The 24026-nt window shown below is 44.2% G+C and overlaps 1 long non-coding RNA gene across 5 annotated transcripts in view; it reads right to left on the bottom strand.

The window, feature by feature from the left end:
- Positions 1-12050, bottom strand: part of LOC102552432 (uncharacterized) — a 67092-nt gene extending 55042 nt beyond the window's left edge. For 4 of the 5 annotated variants that reach the window (XR_005501048.2, XR_005501047.2, XR_005501050.2 and 1 more), the window contains exon 1: positions 4334-4469. This is a non-coding gene — a long non-coding RNA (uncharacterized LOC102552432). Of the gene's footprint in view, positions 1-4333; positions 4470-11874 lie in introns of those variants that run through there. The other variant, XR_005501049.2, reaches the window with a different exon arrangement.
- Positions 12051-24026: the final 11976 nt, after the last annotated feature.

The following is a 24026-nucleotide window of genomic DNA, read 5'->3' as shown; positions in this document are numbered from 1 at the left end:
ACAACAACAAAACCTTTAACTCTCTGTGCTGAGACAGGGAGCCCAATAGTCCAATAATTCAAGGTATTTCTCTCATGAACGAGCATTGTATAATGAGGGCGGTGTGCTGCTAGCCTGGGATCTGAACTGCTCAAATCATCTGATAATCCAATAATACAATCAAATCTGATAATCCAATAAGTACAATCAAAAGGGGGTGGAACTGGGTTGGATCCTGAAGTCTTCTTAAGGGATAAGGTGATTTGATTCCCTCTCTTCCCTCTCTCCCTCTCCCTCTCCCTCTCCCCCCTCCCTCTCCCCTCTCAAGTCACCAGAAAGGTGAGAGGAAGAGACTCCCTTGCTGAGAAGGAGAAGTGAAGCAAATGTTCGCTTCATTTCAGGAGCAGAAGGACGCAGTGAACGGAGGCACGAAGCCTTCTCCTCCTTGGGGTAAAGAATAGTTTTAACCTTCAAGTAACTGCAGAGGTTATTGGAGCTTATTCAAGGAAACTCTTCAGAAAGACAGGGACATGAATCATGGGTCGTTTTATCTCCACTTTAAAGCACTGGGACATTCTCATTCCCTAAAGAAAAGAGAGCGGGTGGCGCAGATGATGGGATCTGATGGATTTATTAATATCCCCAGGGCCAGCCCCGGAGGTGCCTTCCTTTCTGCTGGTGACACCAGCGGTGTTTTTCCCCCAGAGGCTGAGTCATACTTTCCCAGTCACAGGGTTGAGGTCACGGGAGAGGGGAGTATAGGCCATACTGTGTGTGCTTTTTAATTTAATACACTACGGAGACGTCCACAGGACCGGGCGATGGGAAGTCATGTGCCAGAATAGAGTGGTTTGACTCGGGGAGTTTGATGAATATCTAAGGATTTCTGTTCACAGTCAGAAGGCTCCAGGTGGCAAATTGAGAAGAAGCAATCCAACTAAGAGCCCGCAAAGGCCTAGTACAGGTTGCTGGAGCACTTGCAGACCCTTGGGGTCAATGGTTACCAAGGACGCTGTGCAGGAGATGCCTGGCCCGGCTCCCAAACACGTGAAGCCTTGCAGGGCAGGAGCCTTGCAGTAGGAATTTCTTTTCACCGGGGGGAAAAAATGATACATCTCCTCTTTCAGGGGCATCCATCATGGGCTGACATTTATTTGACATTTTTCATATATTCATGAGCACGAAGCCTAAGTATAGCGTTGTGGGGGAACAGTGAGGGCAAACAGGATGGACGGGCCCCTTCGCTGGACTCGCCAGAGAGGATTGCACTGGGGGAGGCACAGATACGGGGTCTCTTAGCAGCTGTCCTGTGGGTTAAAAGTGTCGTGGAAGAGGCAGTTGGCTCTAAGGAATCCAAGTGAAGTGGCCCAGATGAAAAAAGAAAACAGGATATACAAAGACCAGCACCCTGACAGAGATCCTAGCCTCTATGTTCCTCATCTTACCTCATCTATTCCGGATCTGAGCCTTCCCCATGCTCAGAACCTACCAAGACTCACTTACCATGTCTGTGGTAAATCCCAGGTCAAGCAGTTTCAGCTGCGGACAGCCCAGTTGATAACACGTTCCACCCCAGATAGGACAGCCCTCATCTAAGCTACTACTGAAAGTTTTCTCTTTCTCCTTCGTTTACTTCCTTCCCAAGGAAGAAGACACAGAAGGTAAGAGGCTTGCTTGGAGAAAGGGCGGGTGAAATAGATTCTGTGTGTAGCTTATACCAGGAACAAACCCAAAAAGCCCTTAATGCCACATCACACCACCCCTGAGGAACCAGGGCACAATTCCATCGTGCTTCTGCTCAGGACAGGAGAAAATTCCAGCTAACAGCTATCCCCCCCCCCAGCCCCCCAATCCCCTCCCCCCTATACAAATATCCCTTTTGAATGACCTCCCATCAAATCGCTCAGATATTTTTTGTTTTCTGTCTTGGATTCTTGGATACATGAGATATTTTCAATTAAACCACAGTGGACCTCATCTCATTCTTTCTATTCCCGTCGTGCCTAATGCACTCATGACATATTGTCAACTGAATGACTGGATTAAAATGGCTCCTCGGGATAAGTTTGAACTTGTTCAAAGGCAAAACTTGAAAAGACAACCTCTCTTATCAGGGCGAGGTTAATTTAGTTTGTAGAAATCACAGATGATTCTCCCCACTCAGGAGATAGAAGAGAGGGACTCTAAACTTTCCTAACTCACAGCTAATGGGATCAATGCCCAGCTGCTCACCGAGAGCAGAACACATCCAAATTGTATCAGCAAAGTAAATTCTGCCCAAAGGTATTTCATCTGTTAAAACTTTCCAAACTTGCATGACTGTGTGAGACACAGAACTGTGGGAGAGGAAAACAGAGGCACTTTGTGGTGCAAATGTCTAAACCAATAACCTAGGAACATCCTGATGCTTCCTCCTGGGACTTCACCACCTCCACACACATCTCCTGCCTAACATGACCACCACTTTCCACAGATTTATAAATCCACCCTCAGGATCCCCAACCCCCACAGCCCGACTTACTATAATATATACTTAAGGGAATTTGAATCTGGAAATCAATCCAAGATCATTACCAGGAAATCAGAACAATCATAAGGCCATGATAAGTGTCCTCAGATGCCCAAGAACTTTTTTTTAATCTTTGAGACTTTGGTGTCCTTCTGGTTGAGAGTTAAGAGGTATCCTAGTTTGGTTGTATGTTTTAGCCTTTGGTATTTGTGTAGAAATTGGGAGGTTACATAGGTAACTTCTATGTTGTGAGACTCCTGGGAACCTCCAATTTCATAATTTCTCCTCAGGACCCCAACAGTAATCAGGCAGTAATAAAGGAAGCTTGAGGTATGGAAGGTTCTTCATTGTCCAAGGGGACCACCCACCCATGCTAGCACTTGAATAACATCAATTTCATTTAATAAGATGGGAGACACATGGGCTAGGCTAGAAAGACAATCATTTCTCTTCTTTCTAGCACCAAATATCTTAGAAAAAGCAACTCAAAGGAAGAGGGACATATTCTGACTCCCAGTTTGAGAGTATGGTCCATCAAGATGAAGGGTCCTAGTTTGCTGTCTATTGTTGTGATTAATAACCTTGACCAAAAGCAAAATGGGGTGTTGGTGAGGAGAGAAAGGGTTTATTTGGCTTATATATTCCAACCATAGCTGATCGCTGAAGGAAGTCAGGGCAGGAAACCAAGCAGAAGCAGAAGCAGGAACCATGTAGGGGTGCTGCTCACTGGCTTGCTCCCTGTGACTTTCTCAACCTACTTTCTTATACCAACCGGGACCAACTGTCCAGGAGTGGCACCACCCATAGTGGCTGCACCCTCTCACAACAATCATTCATCAAGAAAAAGCCCTACTGGCATATCCACCATTCAGTCTAATGGAGGAGTTAAGATTCCCTCTTCCCAGATATGCCTGGACTTGTGTCAAGCTAGCAAAAGCTAACCAGTCCACGGCGGAGGCACAAGGCAGGAGTGGTTTCCAGCTGTGGCCGTGGGAGCCTGAGCTCTTTCACATCTCAGAACATTCGGAAGCAAGGCAAGGACTGGGGGCTGAGCTATAGACCTCAAAGCCCACCCCTGAAGTGACCCACTTCCACCAGCACAGGACCCACCTCCCTAAAGTACCACACCCTCTCAAAGTAGCAGCATTGCCTGGGGACCGAGTATTCAGACAGAAAAGGTCTGAGCAGAGACATTTCACAGCTAAATCAAAACACTCCAAAAGCGAACTGTTAGCATGTTCAGATTCAGGGACTCTACTAAAAAACCTCTCAGGCTTAGTCATTTCCCCGGTCAAAACTGATCTCCCGCCACTGTCTATGATGGTAATGGCAGCAAGATGGCAACGGGCCTTCTGGTGAGAGTCAGAAGAACGTCCACACTTACACATGACACAACAACCAAACAAACAAACAGCCCACCCAGGAGAGGCAACTGGGCATCTGTCTCTGAGTCCCTGTTGAAATCACTTCTATTGAAAGAGGAGAATGTTTTGTACAGACGAGCAGGGGACCCCAGAAGTGCACCTCCAGGAAGCTCCCTTCACCTTTCCAGAAAACAGCTGAGTAGCTTTAACTGTCAAAGCTTGGCCATTCCTCCTGTGTCTGTGTGGGGGTCTCCACCAAGCCAAAGAAGGTGTTGTTGGGAGCGGCTCTCTAACAGACCCTTAGGTGCTGCCAAAGCAGGACAAAAGCTCTCTGCCCTCGTTGTGCGCATGCTCCCTCTCCTCTGGGGCACCTATCTCTGTACTTAGGCGTATTAATCACTAGAGGAATGTGTCCAACCTAGCTCATCCCCCTCCAAGGCACAAGAACAGAAATGAGTTATTGTCCTAAACCTTCAGTCACCTTGGATTCCCCGAGGCACAAAACCTCACAGGACAGACTATCGCCAGATGGAGATGAGCTGTACACCGGAGCACACATGAAATCTGTAATGAGCCAGAGGATTGGGCCAAGCCGTAACATCCGCATGGACTCTGGGGACAATGACCTTACAGAACCGGAAGTGAGGTAATGATCAGCCAGGCAACACCAGGACAAACAGACACGTTGACCGAGGCAGTTTAATTATTTCCATCTCACCCATTCTGCCCCTATTCTTCCTCTGCTTAAAGCCCATGTCAGCATCTGGACCATCCGACCGCCTTTATCTGTTCCTCTTATGTGGCCACCTTGATTTGATCTCCTCTTTCTGGTTATCACCCTTACTCATCTCTCTAATTAGCTCAATGGGACCAGTGACCAAGCCTAGACTAAAACTCCATTCCTAGCTCTACCATTTTACCCAACATCTTCCTGCCATCCCAACAGTGTTCACTGCCTCAATATTATGCTCACCTGGTCCTGTCAATCAGAAGAGAATTAGGGAGCATGGGGAAGGACAGAATGTGTCTCTGCTGAGGGCAGTCTTATAGTCCCTACACAGGGACTTCTTTGGGGGGGTCTTCTGTCATGTCCCTTATGGGACTGCCCAGGAGTTACACAAGACATGGCCTTTTTAAAGGTGCCTCAGCCTCCCACATGAGACAGCCCTGGCAATGGAGTATGTACCACCAAGTCCTAAGCTGTCCTGATGCTAAGGAGTCTTTAGAGGTTGTGGTTTGAACCTAATCAACTTCAGCATTAGCATACCTGTCCCCTAGTTGGTGTCACTGTTTGAGGAGGCTTTGGAGGTGTCGCCTTGCTGGAGGAAGGGTTGCTAGTGGAGGAATTTGAAAGTAAAAAGCCAGTGGGAGGGAGAACTAGAGTGGGAGGGAGAGCTAGACCTTCAGAGGGGCAGACATGCCTGGAAAACCAGAGGAGACTACTCTCTGCCCACATTTTTGATTCTAGAGGAAAACGCCTAGCGCTATCTGGGTTCCCTGTGCACAGGGACCCCGGAGAAGGAGGGGCAGGCCTTTCTGGTTGCTGCCCTCACAGAGAGCTGAAACTCAGCCCCAAGGAGCAACTTCCTGCCCGAGACCAAAGGTAAGACCAACTTTTCTGCTCCAAGTGACCTGCCTGGTGGACTCAGGACACACGCCCACAGGAACAGATGAAAGCCAGTAAACAAGAACGACTGCACGCCTGAAAGCAGAACACTCTGCTCCCATAACTGACTGACAGAAAACAGGAAAATAGGTCTACAGCACTCCTGACACACAGGTCTATAGACAGTCAAGCCACTGCCAGAAATAGCAGAACAAGGTAACACCAGAGACAACCTGATGGCAAGAGCCAAGCGCAGGAACCCAAGCAACAGAAACCAAGACTACATGGCATCATCGGAGCCCAATTCTCCCACCAAAGCAAACACTGAATATCCAAACACACCAGAAAAGAAAGATCTAGATTTAAAATCACATTTGATTATGATGATGGAGGGCTTTAAGAAAGACATAAAGAACACCCTTAGAGAAATGCAGGAAAACACAAGTAAACAAGTAGAAACCCTTAGAGAGAAAACACAAAAATCCCTGAAAGAATTACAGGAAAACACAATCAAACAGGTGAAGGAATTGAAAATGGAAATAGAAACAATAAAGAAAGTACAAAGGGAGACAATCCTGGATATAGAAAACCAAAGGACGAGACAAGGAGCCGTAGATACAAGCATCACCAACAGAATACAAGAGATAGAAGGGAGAAACTCAGGAGCAGAAGATTCCATAGAAATCATGGACACAACTGTCAAAGATAATGTAAAATGGAAAAAGCTACTGGCCCAAAACATACAGGAAATCCAGGACACGATGAGAAGATCAAACCTAAGGATAATAGTTATAGAAGAGAGCAAAGACTCCCAACTCAAAGGACCAATAAATATCTTCAACAAAATCATAGAAGAAAACTTCCCTAACCTAAAGAAAGAGAAGCCCATAAGCATACAAGAAGCCTACAGAACTCCAAATAGATTGGACCAGAAAAGAAACTCCTCCCGTCACATAATAGTCCAAACACCAAATGCACAAAACAAAGAAAGAATATTAAAAGCAGTAAGGAAAAAAGGTCAAGTAACATATAAAGGCAGACCTGTCAGAATTACACTAGACTTCTCACCAGAGACCATGAAAGCCAGAAGATCCTGGACAGATGTCATACAGACCCAAAGAGAACACAAATGCCAGCCCAGATTATTGTATCCTGCAAAACTCTCAATTAACATAGATGGAGAAACCAAGATATTCCATGACAAAACCAAATTTATACAATATCTTGCTATAAATTCAGCACTACAAAGGATAATAAATGGTAAAGCCCAACACAAGGAGGCAAGCTACACCCTAGAAAAAGCAAGAAACGAATCGTTTTGCAAATAAACAAAGAGAAGACAAGCACACAAACATATTCTCACCTCCAAATACGAGGATAACAGGAAGCAACAATCACTATTTCTTAACATCTCTCTACATTGATGGACTCAATTCCCCCAATAAAAAGACACAGATTAACAAACTGGATACTCAATGAGGACCCTGCATTCTGCTGCCTACAGGAAACACACCTCAGAGACAAAGAGAGACACTACCTCAGAGTAAAAGGTTGGAAAAAAACTTTCCAAGCAAATGGTCTGAAGAAACAAGCTGGAGTAGCCATTCTGATATTGAATAAAATCAATTTTCAACCTAAAGTCATCAAAAAAGATAAGAAAGGACACTCCATATTCATAAAAGGAAAAATCCACCAAGATGAACTCTCAATCCTAAATATCTATGCTCCAAATAAAAGGGCACCTACATACAAAAAAGAAACCTTACTAAAGCTCAAAACACACATTGCACCTCACACAATAATAGTAGGAGATTTCAACACCCCACTCTCATCAATGGACAGATCATGGAAACAGAAATTAAACAGAGACATAGATAGACTAACAGAAGTCATGAACCAAATGGACTTAACAGATATTTATAGAACATTCTATCCTAAAACAAAAGGATATACCTTTTTCTCACCACCTCATGGTACTTTCTCCAAAATTGACCATATAATTGGTCACAAAACAGGCCTCAACAGATACAGAAAGATAGAAATAATCCCATGCGTCCTATCAGACCACCACAGGCTAAAGCTAGTTTTCAAAAACAATAAGGAAAGAACTCCCACATATACGTGGAAATTGAACAATGCTCTACTCAATGATAACCTGGTCAAGGAAGAAATAAAGAAAGAAATTAAAGACTTCTTAGAATTTAATGAAAATGAAGGTACAACATACCCAAACTTATGGGACACAATGAAAGCTGTGCTAAGAGGAAAACTCATAGCTCTGAGTGCCTGCAGAAAAGAACAGGAGAGAGCATATATCAGCCGCTTGACAGCACACCTAAAAGCTCTAGAACAAAAAGAAGCAAATACACCCAGGAGGGGTAGAAGGCAGGAAATAATCAAACTCAGAGCTGAAATCAACCAAGTAGAAACAAAAAAGGAGTATAGAAAGAATCAACAGAACCAAAAGCTGGTTCTTTGAGAAAATCAAAAAGATAGATAAACTCTTAGCCAGACTAACCAGAGGACACAGAGAGTGCGTCCAAATTAACAAAATCAGAAATGAAAAGGGAGACATAACTACAGAATCAGAGGAAATTCAAAAAATCATCAGATCCTACTACAAAAGCCTATATTCAACAAAACTTGAAAATCTGCAGGAAATGGACAATTTCCTAGACAGATACCAGGTACCGAAGTTAAATCAGGAACAGATAAACCAGTTAAACAACCCCATAACTCCTCAAGAAATAGAAGCAGTCATTAAAGGTCTCCCAACAAAAAAGAGCCCAGGTCCAGACGGGTTCAGTGCAGAATTCTATCAGACTTTCATAGAAGACCTCATACCAATACTATCCAAACTATTCCACAGAATTGAAACAGATGGATCACTCCCGAATTCCTTCTGTGAAGCCACAATTACTCCTATATCTAAACCACAGAAAGACCCAACAAAGAAAGAGAACTTCAGACCAATTTCCCTTATGAGTATCAATTCAAAAATACTCAATAAAATTCTTGCAAACTGAATCTAAGAACACATCAAAACAATCATCCATCATGATCAAGTAGGTTTCATCCCAGGTATGCAGGGATGGTTTAATATACAGAAAACCATCAACATAATCCACTATATAACAAACTAAAAAGTAAAAACCACATGATCATTTCATTAGATTCTGAGAAAGCATTTGACAAAATTCAACACCCCTTCATGATAAAAGTCCTGGCAAGAACAGGAATTCAAGGCCCATACCCAAACATAGTAAGAGCCATATACAGCAAACCAGTAGCTAACATTAAACTGAATGGAGAGAAACTTGAAGCAATCCCACTAAAATCAGGGACTAGACAAGGCTGCCCACTCTCTCCCTCAGATAACAAAAGGAGATCAAAGGGATACAGATTGGAAAAGAAGTCCAAATATCACTATTTGCAGATAATATAATAGTATACTTAAGTGACCCCAAAAGTTCCACCAGAGAACTACTAATCTGATAAACACCTTCAGCAAAGTGGCTGGGTATAAAATTAACTCAAATAAATCAGTAGCCTTTTTCTACACAAAAGAGAAACAAGTTGAGAAAGAAATTAGGGAAACAACACCCCTCATAATAGTCCCAAATAATATGAAATACCTCGGTGTGACTTTAACCAAGCAAGTGAAAGATCTGTATGATAAGAACTTCAAGCCTCTGAAGAAAGAAATTGAAAAAATCTCAGAAGATGGAAAAATCTCCCATGCTCATGGATTGGCAGGATTAATATAGTAAAAATGGCCATTTTACCAAAAGCAATCTACAGATTCAATGCAATCCCCATCAAAATTCCAGTCCAATTCTTCATAGAGTCAGACAGAACAATTTGAGTTAGACAGAAAATTCATCTTGAATAACAAAAAAACCAGGATAGCTAAAACTATCCTCAACAATAAAAGGACTTCTGGGGGAATCACTATCCCTGAACTCAAGCAGTATTACAGAGCAATAGTGATAAAAACTGTATGGTATTGGTAGAGAGACACTGTTGTTAGGACAAAACGGCAACCAACAGATTAGGAAAAGATCTTTACCAATCTTACAACTGATAGAGGGCTTATATCCAAAATATACAAAGAACTCACAAAGTTAGACCACAGGGAGACAAATAACCCTATTAAAAAATGGGGTTCAGAACTAAACAAAGAATTCACAGCTGAGGAATGCCGAATGGCTGAGAAACACCTAAAGAAATGTTCAACATCTTTAGTCATAAGGAAAATGCAAATCAAAACAACCCTGAGATTCCACCTCACACCAGTCAGAATGGCTAAGATCAAAAACTCCAGCGACAGCAAATGCTGGCGAGGATGGGGAGAAAGAGGAACACTCCTCCATTGTTGGTGGGGTTGCAGATTGGTACAACCATTCTGGAAATCACTCTGGAGGTTCCTCAGAAAATTGGACATTGCACTACCTGAGGACCCAGCTTTACCTCTCTTGGGCATATACCCAAAAGATGCCCCAACATATAACAAAGACACATGCTCCACTATGTTCATAGCAGCCTTATTTATAATAGCCAGAAACTGGAAAGAACCCAGATGCCTTTCAACAGAGGAATGGATACAGAAAATATTGTACATCTACACAGTGGAGTACTATTCAGCTATCAAAAACAATGACTTCATGAAGTTCATAGGCAAGTGGATGGAACTGGAAAATAGCATCCTGAGTGAGGTAACCCAATCACAGAAAAACACACATGGTATGCACTCATTGATAAGTGGATATTAGTCCAAATGCTCAAATTACCCTAGATGCACAGAACACATGAAACTCAAGAAAGATGACCAAAATGTGGATGCTTCACTCCTTCTTTAAAAGGGGAAGAAGAATACCCTTGGGAGGGGATAGGGAGGCAAAGTTTAGAACATAGGCTGAAGGAACACCCATTCAGAGCCTGCCCCACATGTGGTCCATACATATACAGCCACCAAGCTAGATAAGATGGATGAAGCAAAGAAGTGCAGGCTGACAGGAACCAGATGTAGATCTCTCCTGAAGACACAGCCAGAATACAGCAAATACATAGGTGAATGCCAGCAGCAATCCACTGAACTGAGATCGGGACCCCCGTTGAAGGAATCAGAGAAAGGTCTGGAAGAGCTTGAAGGGGCTCAAGACCTCATATGAACAACAATGCCAACCAACCAGAGCTTCCAGGGACTAAGCCACTACCCAAAGACTATACATGGACTGACCCTGGACTCCAACCTCGTAGGTAGCAATGAATAGCCTAGTAAGAGCACCAGGGGAAGGGGAAGCCCTTGGCCCTGCCAAGACTGAACCCCCAGTGAACGTGATTATTGGGGGGAGGGTGGTAATCGAGGGAGGATGGGGAGGGAAACACCCATATAGAATGGGAGGGGAATAACATTTGAAATGTAAATAAGAAATACCCAATTTAATAAAGATGGAAAAAAGAAAAAGAAAGTAAAAAGCTTTGCCTACTTCCACTTGGCTCTCTGCTCCTTGCTTGCCGCCGAGGATAGGAGCTCTCAGCATCCTGCACGGGCTGCCATGCCTACCACTTGCTCCCACACTCCACCAGTATAAACTCTAAACCATAAGCCAGGACAAACTGTTTCCTTCAGAAGATGTTTTTAGTCATGGTGTTTTATTACCAGAAGAGTAACTACCACCCAAGGTCACCAGAGCAGTCAAGCAGCCTCCGAAGGGTATGGAGGGCAGAGCACACAGGGCCCTTTTCAGGACATGAGAGCCTCAGGGCTGTGGTTCCAGGTGTGCTTTCCTTACTGTTTTCCCCTTAGTCATAGAGCTGTCTCCATTCCCAAACGTAACATTCTGAGAGAGTGATAGCTCCCAGGTTGGGACACAGGAACGAATTCCTCATCTGCCAGCTGGGACACAGCAGCCTGGGGACACGCGCTTGTCAGTGAAATCAACTCAACCGGAAGTAGATCTTACTCTGCCAGTGCCCAGAGCCGGAACCCCTCTGCCAAGCCAGTAAAGTGCCCTTCTAGGTGCATCTGGAACCCAGGAGCCTCTGCAGAGGGGAGCCAGGGCCTTCACATGCCACAGCCCCATCTTCTCCCTTCTTTCTCTCTGAATGAGGAAGAGCTATCAAACAGGCCTATGTTCCCCACCACAGTGGGCAAAGCAGGTGGCAGTGACCTCTCAAATGTGTTCAGGACTTCCTGAGCCTTGTGCTACCTGCGAGAGATCGCTGACTCCACTTGTGCCGCTGTTCAGAGAGTCTAAGTGAGGACCTTGTCTTCCGCATGTTTGCATCTGGGAGCTTACTGTATATAGCTCACATTCCTTCAAATATGAGGACCAGGGGTTTCATGGAGAACAGAGACAGAGAGGCAGAAGAAAATCAAAAGGAGAAAAAAAGACAAGCAACCTCATACAAACCTTCGAAACATTTGCGTACAGTAGGTCGGTGTGAAAGATAAAGGGTGAGTGTGTCAGGTTCCTTCTCTTACTCAACAATGCTCATTGAGCTTCCTGTGCCAGGTCCTGTTCTAATTGTCCCCAGGTCACACTGCAACAACCAGGGCTCACTGTACAGACCTCATCAACGTGGCCATCTCGAGGGTAGTTTGTGATTGTTGTTCCCATAGCAACTGCCTTGCATTCTCTAGCGGACAAAGTCCAGCCAGGCTTCCTTGTGGACGGTCAGCATCTCCTGCAAAGGTCACAATGGCCACGATTAGAAAAAGCAATGATTTGTGCCCAGCTGGAGGCTCAGAAGCACCATGGAAGTTCCCCCAGTCCCTTTCAGGCTCTAGAAAGTCTGCTCAGCTCCAGATCCTCCATGCAGTTCCTCCTGCCCTGGACCCCACAGGGCAGAGACAAAGGGCTCCCTCCAAGCTAGGGCCTCCTACCAAGAAGACAACTCACCACTGTGAGAAAAGAGGAGGTGTGTGATGGATTCCAGAGTTTCAAAGGAAGGAAGGGATTTCATGATTCAACGTTAGTTTCTGATATATGGAGGACTCTTTATAATGCAGTAGCACTGTTAACCATAAAGAATATTAACTAATTTTATATATCTGAGGTATAGGCATAAAAAAAAAACCCTGCTAACCACCATTTTATTTTATCGACAAAAATAAAATAAGATCTTAGATGGGTATAGAGTATTAGACTCAACTTTCACAGATCCTACCTCCCAACCCCAGACCACCCACTTTACTGTGGAGAATACAGTCTTTACAGAATACTATGAGGGAGAGCGCTCAGGGGACTCTCCATGGGGGATGGAATGGAAAAACACTTAACAGAGAGTCGTGCCAGTGCAGAGCTGGTGCCAGAGTGGTGGGGATGGTAACAAAGCCAATGAAGATGCTAATGGTGATAGAGGCGATGGGGATGGAGGTGGTGTGGCGAGAATAAGAAAAGCGAGAATGCCGAATGGCTGAGAAACACCTAAAGAAATGTTCAACATCTTTAGTCATAAGGGAAATGCAAATCAAAACAACCCTGAGATTTCACCTCACACCAGTGAGAATGGCTAAGATCAAAAACTCAGGTGACAGCAGATGCTGGCAAGGATGTGGAGGAAGAGGAACACTCCTCCATTGTTGGTGGGATTGCAAACTGGTACAACCATTCTGGAAATCAGTCTGGAGGATCCTCAGAAAATTGGACATTGAACTGCCTGAGGATCCAGCTATACCTCTCTTGGGCATATACCCAAAAGATGCCCCAACATATAAAAAAGACACGTGCTCCACTATGTTCATTGCAGCCTTATTTATAATAGCCAGAAGCTGGAAAGAACCTAGATGCCCTTCAACAGAGGAATGGATACAGAAAATGTGGTACATCTACACAATGGAATATTACTCAGCTATCAAAAACGACTTTATGAAATTCGTAGGCAAATGGTTGGAACTGGAAAACATCATCCTGAGTGAGCTAACCCAATCACAGAAAGACATACATGGTATGCACTCATTGATAAGTGGCTATTAGCCCAAATGCTTGAATTACCCTAGACGCCTAGAACAAATGAAACTCAAGACGGATGATCAAAATGTGAATGCTTCACTCCTTCTTTAAAAGGGGAACAAGAATACCCTTGGCAGGGAAGAGAGAGGCAAAGATTAAAACAGAGACTGAAGGAACACCCATTCAGAGCCTGCCCCACATGTGGCCCATACATATACAGCCACCCAATTAGACAAGATGGATGAAGCAAAGAAGTGCAGACCGACAGGAGCGGGATGTAGATCGCTCCTGAGAGACACAGCCAGAATACAGCAAATACAGAGGCGAATGCCAGCAGCAAACCACTGAACTGAGAATAGGACCCCCGTTGAAGGAATCAGAGAAAGAACTAGAAGAGCTTGAAGGGGCTCGAGACCCCATATGTACAACAATGCCAAGCAACCAGAGCTTCCAGGGACTAAGCCACTACCTAAAGACTATATATGGACTGACCCTGGACTCTGACCTCATAGGTAGCAATGAATATCCTAGTAAGAGCACCAGTGGAAGGGGAAGCCCTGGGTCCTGCTAAGACTGAACCCCCAGTGAACTAGACTGGTGGGGGGAGGGCGGCAATGGGGGGAGGGTTGGGAGGGGAACACCCATAAGGAAGGGGAGGGGGGAGGGGGATGTTTGCCCGGAAACCGGGAAAGGGAATAACACTCGAAATGTATATAAGAAATACTCAAGTTAATAAAAAAAAAGAAAGAAAGAAAAGCGAGGACGGTAGTGATGGCAGTGAGGTGATGGGGATGATGGTGAAATTGGAGTAAGGAAAATAAGTCACGTACAATATGGGGTGTTTCAAAACAAGGGCTCCAAATACAGTTCAGTTGGAGAGTATGTTCTCAGTGATGGAACTAGGTTTCTGGCTCCTACAAAATCACACGGTGCAAGAGATCTCACGTGGGAGCTTTATTAGACGGAATGCAGAGGCTGCCTCTGCGGAGGAAGGGGTCTTTTATCAGGACCATGGCATATGCACGAGAGGACATTTCTTCAGGGGCGACCACAGGAATGTGTTGCCCCTGGGAGCTAATGATGATGTGTTTTGTTGTCATTGGGTTGTCTGGCAGGGCTAGCCTGGAAGGCTGCCTGACAGTTCCCTTGTCACCAGGCAGGGCTGACCACGGAGGTTGCCAGACTGCTAACATTTAGCATACTTAAGACCCTGAGTTCAACAACCAGCAACATTAACAGTAAAAGTTAAAGTAGCCTGGCTTAAGATTTCAGTAAGAGAACCTAGTTCAGCCCGTCCATGTCTTCCCATTGCACCCAGAGAAAAAACCTAGGGTTTATTCTCCAGGTGCCAGAGTCATTTTGGGATTTAAACTAAGAGTTAGAAGGCTCCAGGCAGAGGTCGGCCCTTACTTCCAGACATCACTCAGGAGAACAACTTGTAGTTTGCGGATATGTTTGCTGCCCTAGCTACTACTAACACTTTTCTGAGGATCCTGACACCTTTTTCCTCTGACCCACAGAGCACTCAATCCTTCAGACCCAAGGCAAATCGACTAAACATTGAAAGGGAGGAAAGTAATGAATATAAAGAGTCACATATGCTGCCATATTGATTATATCTTTGGTGAGAGTTTCCACAGACATCCACTCACTCATTCAATGAGTCTGCCAATGAAGCCTCGGTCACTCCTCATTCATTCAGGGAGCTCCTCCTAGCATTGTGCGCAAGGTCCGATGGGAAATGGGAAGCCAAAGACCACCATCTTTCTCCCAGGAACCTAGACTCTGTAAGATCTATTTGTCTACCTTTACCCAGTACAATGCTGGCCTTGTTATTGTAGCTTCATAGGTCTTGACAACAAAAAATGTTTGTTTTCCAGCTTTGTTCTTCTCCTCCAATAGCGTGTTGACTATTCTGAGTCTTTTAATTCTCCATAGAAACTTTAAAATCAGTGTCTTGGTAACCACAGATAACTTTCTGGAATTTTGATTGAGGTTATATTGAGCCCAAAGAGAACTGTGGAAAGAATAGACATCTTAGTAATATTGACTACTTATGTTCAAGGATATAGTCTCTGCTTTTACAGAGTTTTTGTTGATTCAATTAATCTTGCATATTATTTTGTTAGCTTTATAGATAAGGATTTCATTTAGAATGCTGCCGTAAATAATATTAAATGTTTAATTTTAAATTCCATTAAAATTTTTTATTTGAATCGATAATGGTGTGTGTGTGTGTGTGTGTGTGTGTGTGTGTGTGTGTGTGTGTGTGTTTTAAAGTGGCTGGTTTTTACATATCAATCTTGTCAGCTCCAGAAGTGTTTGTTGAATTGCCAGGTTTTCTGCATAGATGAGTATGTCATCTATAAACAAAGACTTTTCTTTCCTTCCTTTCTGATCTTATACTTTTAATTTAGTATTTTTTTATTTTGCTCTTATGGCATTAGCTAGTGTTTATAGGAGCATTTTGAAAAGGGGCAGCGAACAAGAGGGAATATCCTTGTTCCTAGTCTTAGTGAAAAAGACTCAAGTTTCTTATCCTTGAGTGTGATATTAGCTATTGGCTTTTTTGCCCATCTTCTTTATTACTAGAGGAAGTTCACCTCCATTCCTAGTTTACTAAGAGGTTCTGTTTAAAATAAAAAAAAAATAAATGTTTTGTTTTGTCAGATTCTCCTCCAACCTCTACTGATAGGATCATGTGAGCTTTTCAGCCTTCTGGTATGATAGACTGTAGTTATTGACCTTCTGAGTTGGCCAGTCTTATATTCTTAGCACCAATCTCATTTGATTATTGCTTACTATTATTGTTTACATGTTATTGGATTTAACTTACCTAGATTTAGTTGAGTAATATCATTGAGAGACATTAGTCTTCCATTTTCTTTTCATACACACCTTTTAAACATTAGTATAAGTCTGGCTTCAGGGAGCTACTTAGAAGTATGCCTTCAACTGCTGTGCTCTAAGACTGTACAGAATGGTGTAACATCTTTATATGGCTGGTAGGATTCACCCATGAACCCATTTGGGCCTTGTACTTTTCATTTTGAAAGGTTTGCCATTACTGATTCGATTTCTTCACTGGACACAACCCGTTCATATTACTTGTAACTTTTTCTTTGAGTTCTGCAGTGTGTGTCCTTCAAAACATTTCCTGGACTAGCAAGAATCTATATAGAATAGTTGTCCATGGTGCTTTTTAAATTAACCATTTGTTGCCGGTGAGATCTATAATGGTGTCCCATCTTTCATTATTAGTGATTTACATCATCTCTCTTTTTAACTTATCAATCTTATACATGTATTCCAAGAGCTGGAGGTCTTGTTTGTTTCATTGATCTTTCTTTAATGACTTCCTATTTTAATTCCTACTCTATTTCCAATGATTTCTCTCTTTCTTCTTCCCATGTTCTACTTTTTTTGTAGATCTTTACTGTTTCTAGTGTCTAAAGTGGAAATTCAGATAATTGCATTCACTCCTTTGAAAAAATCTCCCTGGTAAGCACTGTTTGCCTGCAACCTGAAACCTTTGACAATTTGTACCCCATTTTCACTTACTTCAAAATGTTTTTAAATTTCTATTGAGAGCTCTTCCACGCCCTGTGTGCTGCTACAGAAGTATGCTTAATTTTTATGTACTTTGAAATTTTCCAGTTGTCTTTTTGATATTGATTTCTACTTTAACTCCACTGTAGACTAAAAGTAAACATTGTGTAATGGTTATTTTACATTGTAAGTGCATATTTTGTGGCCCAGAATTTTGTCCATCTTGGTGAATGTGTCATGTGAACTTGAAAAGAGGGTGCACCCTGCTGTTACAGGAGGGCGTACCTCCAATCATGAAGAGTTGATTGATAGCGTTGGAATGAATCCTCCAGATTCATTTGTGCTTTTTACCCTTGCTTTATATTTTCACTTTTATTTTCAAGTTTTGTTCTTTTGTTATTTTAATTTAATTGAACATTTTATATTATTCCATTTCTGTTTTTAAAATATTTGTTTTATTTATTTTTATTCATATGTATGCATATGAATACACACATGCATTTTTCTGACCGTGGAGGCCAGAAGAGACTGTTGGATCCCCTGAAGCTGGACTTGCAAGTGAACGGCCCAATATGGGTGCTGGGAATGGAACGCGGATCCTCTGCTAGAGCAGTGCTATATCAAACCACTGAGATTTCTCTCTAGCCCCTTTCTCCCGTTTCTTACCGCATGGTTTTATCTTTAACTTTTTAGTAATAATCCTAAAATTTGCAATGTGCATTTACAATTATCCCCCTTAAACAACCTTATTGCAATCTCCAAAGCCACCACACCACCTCACAGGTTGTGTGGGTGCCTGGATAACCAGAGCTTCCGAATTCTTCTTTCTTCCTTGTTATATCATTATCTTCCTCTCCCCCACTCTTCTTGCACGGTTGCTTGAAATTATAAACTAGGTGTATAGCTTGCCTTTGGTGCTCACTTCTGATCTAGATGACCTCTAATCCAGCACTGACATGCTGTGAGATTTTTAGACAGATTAATTAAAAGTTGACAAGAAGAGCTGGTTCAATTAGTTTGGGCTCAAGGCTTTGACCTCTGGGCGGGGCCAGCCAACTTCTAGCAGGAAGTCCCGCCCACCACAGGAAGAAGCTGCAGAGAAAAGAGATGAACTCTGCAGAAGTGGGCCATGGCACAACCTCAAACACTTTCCAAAACAAATTCTAGCAATGCTGAGTCACTTAAGAATCTTTTTCAAAGCTACCATTTCCCAGCTCTGGGGCTTCTGTTAGATCTTTCCTGGCCAGTCTACACTTGCTGATTGTTTCCTTGGCACTTTGATATTCCTGGCACAGTGTTTTAAAGTGAATTTTATTCCCTTGAAGACATTGATTGGAGAGGATATTTGAGTAAAAGGACTCACTCTGGGTTTTGTTATTGTTGTTTTTACTTACCAACAATAAAAAAAAATGGTTTTTTTCTTTTGTGGTGGCAAAACCAAATTTTCAAAAATGACTACTCTCTACTAGTCTGAAACAAATGTCCATTTCACAGACCATGTATGAACTCCAAAATCACCATGGTTTTTCCTTTCTCTTTGCTTATTATTTCTAGATCCTTGTCAGCCTGCCTCATTGAACTCGGTCCTTCCCCTCCTCTGGACCCTGGCTCTAATTACATCCCTCCATTCTCCAGTGGCGTCTCCTGACGCTTCCTGTTCTTCCCCAACATCCTACCGTATCCATCAGGTCCTGGCTTTTCTTCTATTTCTATGCCACCCACTCAAAGCCTTGCCTTTGTGTAAGTGACACACCGAATCCTCATCCCAGCTTGGCCCTTCCTCTGAACTCCATGTGACTTTCCATCTCTCTGTTACCTTCACGTCTAGTGAGCATCTCAAACTGAGCCCTTGATGCTTCCAACTACTGACCTGCCCCTCCAGAAGCATCCCCTCTGTTCCCTAGAGCTGCACCATTGCTGTCGTTCAGGCCAATACCTTTTGTATCATCTGTGCTCTGTCTTCCTGACCCCATCCCACTCGTTAGCAGAGCCTGCTGGCTGTCCCTCTTACAGAGGAAGACTGTCACCGATGTCATCCTCCACTGCCACAATTTTGGTGCATAATGGACTTGTGCATGCTCTCCTGTTTCCACCTCTCATCGTGTAATAGGCAGTGTGAGCCTGTCATAACACGCAAGAGACAAGTCCACGTCTCTGCTCTCTTATAGTGGTCCCTGACTTTGACCTTAATGTCCTGCCAGGACCTGACCTCCAGCCTGCTGTTTCATTTTGCTTTTTCCTTTACAAAATACCTAACCGATTTGGCATGGCGAATTACCCCCTTTACCTTGTGCTTCCTTCATCTAGAACATAAGGGTCTTGAAGGTAGAAGCTGTGTGTTTGGTTCAATGTCAATTCTCAGCAGCTAGAACGGTGCAGATAATTCTGATAAATTAACGAGTAGCAGGTGTTCTGTAATGTGAGTCAAAGGACAAGGACCAAGGACAAGTGAGTGATGAGATCAATTAACACATGGCACGTGCCTGCAATGATGTTCTGCTTTCAACCTTGGGAATCCAGAACTTAACCTCTTTGCTTGGACTGACGAGAAGGAGAGGAGGCAGTAATGAAAGGATGGTTTAATGTTTACTCTCCTTCTCTTGCCTGTGCATCTCTGGATCCAGTCCTATTTACTGATGCATGGGCTAAGCCCAGAGCGCACACTCATGTTCTCCCATACGATACAGTCACCCAGAACTCATCCAATCAACGACCTTAGAGATGGACAGGGGTTATCTATTGCTGTGAAAAAACACATGGCCAAAACAACTTGAGGTGGAAACGGTTTATTTGGCCCACACTTCCATGTCACATGTCACTGTTCATCACTGATGGAGTCAGGACAGGAATTCAAACAGAGCAGGAACTTGGAAGAAGTAGCTGATGCAGAAGCACAGATGAGTGCTGCTTACTGACTTGCTCCTTAATGATTTTCTCAGCTACGTTTCCCCAGGAACACCAGCCCAGGGGTGACCCCACCTCCAATGGGCTGAGACCTCCCACATCAATCACTAATTAAGAAAATTCCCTACAGGCCTATTTATCAGCCCTCAACTTAAAAAGTCATCTTCTCAACTGGGTCCCTGGTTTCCAAGGACTGTGGCTTCTATCAAGCTGACATAAAACTAGCCAGGGCAGGGACAGAGACAGTCTGTTTCTGAGCACCATGAAAAGGTGGGAAAGTCTTGAGAGACCAGAAAGGTTTTGTCTGTGAGGTTGCAAATGAGATTGGTCTTGGAAGGATAAAAAGAAATTCTTCATGATGGCAAAGATAAAACAGAATCTGAGGAAACAGAATAGGGGAGACAGAAGACAGCAGTGCACTTCTGAAGAATTTCCGGGCAATGACACATCCAGAATCCAGACCAAAAGTCAGAGTGAGCTCTGAGACACAAGGCTAGAGATGCCAGCAAGGAAGGCTAGCAGAGGGCTTGCGTAGCAGGCTAACAGGCACGCTCACGTTCTCAAACAATGTGAAGGATTAAGTCGATTAAGAAGGTAAGAAAAAAATGTCATGTAAACCCATGAGTTCGGGAATTTGAGCTGTGTGTGGGGTCCCGTCCGGTCTGGAAGCAGTGCCCACGCTCCCAGTTTTGAGCTGGTGTCAGGAAGTGACACAGCATCCCTTGGGACACAAACGGGAGAGCCAGGCAGACAGGAAGGATGGGGCTTTCCTGAGAGAGGAACAGGAGGGTGTGAAAAGATTCAGGCACAGCTGAGTTCCCACCGCCCACATTAATACTCTGTCCTGAACCCTGAAAGGGCCACTCAGACCCTTTTATAACTCCATATTGCAGAATCCTCCTTCTACTTGATCTCCTTTGTGGAGTCAAAGAAAAGCTGGAGGGCATCTTTGAGTGTGTCCAATCTGCCTTTTGACTCCCTTCTCAAATATCCCTAACAGTACGAGAGAGAGCTGAACAATTTTTTTGACACTGCCCTTTATATCCTTTTTTTAAAAAGCTTATATTTGCATTCTGAGCAAAAAAAAAAAAAACAGCATTTGTTTTAAAACTCACAGTTTTTCTTCAAAAAAAAATCTCGCCATGTTGATCTTCGGCAGGAAGCTGCATCATCTCTGATCCCTGCCACCTTACCCATGCCACACTCCCAGGCATGGCAGGACCTCGGGGAGCCCCTTTACAAACAGATGAGAACCCAGGGGCCACTGAGAGGTGATGTCTGCCCAGGTTATAGCTAGGGAGGTACAGAGAAGCCTGGACGTAGGCTGTAGCTCTGCCCGGGCCCAGTGCTGGGCTCTGCCTATACCCGAGGGCATAGCTCTCCCTGGACCCCGAGTCTCAGCACTCTGTGCCCAGGCCCGGGCTCCCTGCCCCTCCTTGGCCTGCTGCCTCCGTGTGACACTGCAAATGCCTTCTTTCTTGCTGATTCTTACCTTCCTTCTGGTACCCTACGCCCTGACATTGTCCTGTCCTGGATTCCCTATTCTTCTCATGAGAGATCCAGGGGCTCGGAGGCAGAGGGTACTGAGAGAAGATCCTACCGGGACAGAGTCACATGAAGGAGAGTACAGCCTGCTTGACAGGCTCTGTGCCTCAGATCCAAACTAAGGGTTATGAGGGCTTTCGGGGATGCTCTTCATTAATTATGTCTTTGCCTCCCCGAAAGCACTCAGATCTCCCTAAGATCTGTCTGCAGTAGAGCAGAGGAACCAACAGTCCTGCCCTGTCCTAGAAAAGCCTCTGGCGCCTGTCGTCATCTGCCTCTACTGGCGCCTGTCCTTCATCTGCCTCTAGCAGAGCCTCTAGCAGCGCCACCCCCACCCTGAGTGGACCTACCCAGGCTTCCCTCCCACAAGGAGAGCTGCCGTTTGGAAAATACCAGAGTCATCCTGCAGTCCCCTGAGCCAGGCCACTGCAGTAAGAATGGCTAAGAAGCTTGTAGTCTGTCTTTAAAACAAACTGATGTGGACACTGCCCCTGCCTAGAATCAGTTGGCAGCTACTATTGTTCCAGGGATAAAAACACCTTCCTGCAAGGAAGATGAGGGGCTCCATCTGCCCCAACTTTATCATTCTAGATTCCTCTTGCTCCCCTCTAATCCCTCTGCCCACCGCAGCCACAGAGGTCCTAACCATTTCTGAGCTTTGACCTTCTGAGAGTCGATAAGTTTGGTTGTAAGTTCTGAGCCCCGAATGTTTCCTCACAATCATCAAAATCAAAGACTCACATTTATGTAAACCTCTGTGCTACGTGACCCTCCCTCACACACGGCTGCCTGAGCCTGAGTGAGTCTCGTGGGTGGAGTCCACGCAGGATTGGCTCATCTTCACAGCCTCCTCATTGATCATGCTGCCTGGAGTGTAGCTGATGCTTTTGTTGACTCAAAAACACAATTATCAATTAAAGAAGAGACGGTATCTTCTGAAGCCAAATATGAATGACCATGACCCAGGAAGACAATTAAGATTATTCCAAATTCCACGGCCTATCATGATATTAGGCCAGTGAACGATTTACAGTAAGAAAACAAGAAAGTCATATTTTAAAAACCCAGTTTTTAAATACAATGGCAGAAACATCAGGTAGGAGGCTTAAAACAAAGCAGGAGGGGTTGGGGATTTAGCTCAGTGGTAGAGCGCTTGCCTAGCAATCGCAAGGCCCTGGGTTCGGTCCCCAGCTCCGAAAAATAGAAAAGAAAAAAAAAAAAAAAAAACAAAGCAGGAAAATCTCAGCCATGGGCCTTGGGTGATGTTTGGTGGCATTTTTAGCCTTGTAGTCGATGGAATCCAGGATTCTGTTCCAACGTTCCAAATGATTTACCTAATGAATACTCACCAAGACGTTAGGTCATATACAGAGCAGACCAATAAATGGCTATTAATGGAGGCTAAAGATTAGTCCAAGATAATTTGACCCTATGCTTGCAATATCCCCACTTCTACTCAATACTAAAGGTCTCACCAGTCAATCAGCCCTGCAGAAGGCTCAGTGGAAGGTGTGGTTCTTCTTTCCAGGAATTTTTGTTCACGGTTTAAAAGAAAAATGCTTAACTGATAAACTAGATAATGAATGTATGTAAAACTGATGATTCGGAAAATTTCAATGAAGAACTGGTGAATGATTGAACACAGCTGCTATTGGTTCAGGAAGGTCACACGACTCAGGACTCAGCTGCTATTGGTTCAGGAAGGCCACGGGACTCAGGACGCCTCTCTGGCCTCGGGATGCACTAGGGAGCACATGCTTGACCACACCACTTCATGATGTTTCCTGTTATACCATCCATGCCTACCCCCCACCACGTGTGACACTGCTCAAAACTCTCCTGGACCCCGCCCCCTTCTCCCATTGCATCCCTTTATTTCTATTACTAGCAAACCCTGTTTACCTCTTTCCAATACATTAAATTCCATCAGATACGTAAATTGATAAGAGTTTGTCACCAACAGGCTACCATGAAGGGAACTTTAAAAGATGTATTTTGGAGACTGGTGACTTAGCTCATTTGGTAGCGTGCTTGCCTAGCATGTACAACACCCTAGGTTTCATCTCCAGCACTAAATAAAACAGATGTGATCGTGGTTTACACCTATAGTCCCAGCGTGTGGGAATTAGATACAGGAAGTTGATTTAGGAAGAGAATCAGAAGTTTAAGGGTCTTTCTTGGCTATTGTCTGAGGCCGGGCTGGACGCTGTTGAATTGAATGAGAATACCTCCTATGGGCTAATAATATCTTTGAATGTTTGACTCCTGGTGGATAGACTGTTTAGTAAGGATTAGGAGGTTGACCCTATTAAGAGGAGATGTGCCACTGAGGGTGGGGTTTGAGGTTTCAAAAGACCATACCGGGCCCCAATCTCCTCTCTGTCTTCTGCCTGCAGTTCACAATGTAAGTTCTCAGCTGCTGCTCTAGCGCCATGCCTGCCTGCCTCCCTGCCTGCCTCCCTGCCTGCCTGCCTGCCTGCCTCCCTGCCTGCCTGCCTGCCTGCCTGCAGCCCTGCTCCCCACCATCATGACTGTGTACTAACCCTCTGAAACTGTAAGCAAAATCCCAGTTAGATGTTTCCTTCTGTCAGGTACCTTGGTCATGGTGTCTC

The sequence above is a fragment of the Rattus norvegicus genome, chromosome 2 (genome assembly GCF_036323735.1).
Source record: "Rattus norvegicus strain BN/NHsdMcwi chromosome 2, GRCr8, whole genome shotgun sequence".
NCBI lineage: Eukaryota > Metazoa > Chordata > Mammalia > Rodentia > Muridae > Rattus > Rattus norvegicus.
Note: the sequence above shows the minus strand (reverse complement) of the source record. Positions and strands in the feature narration are given on the sequence as shown.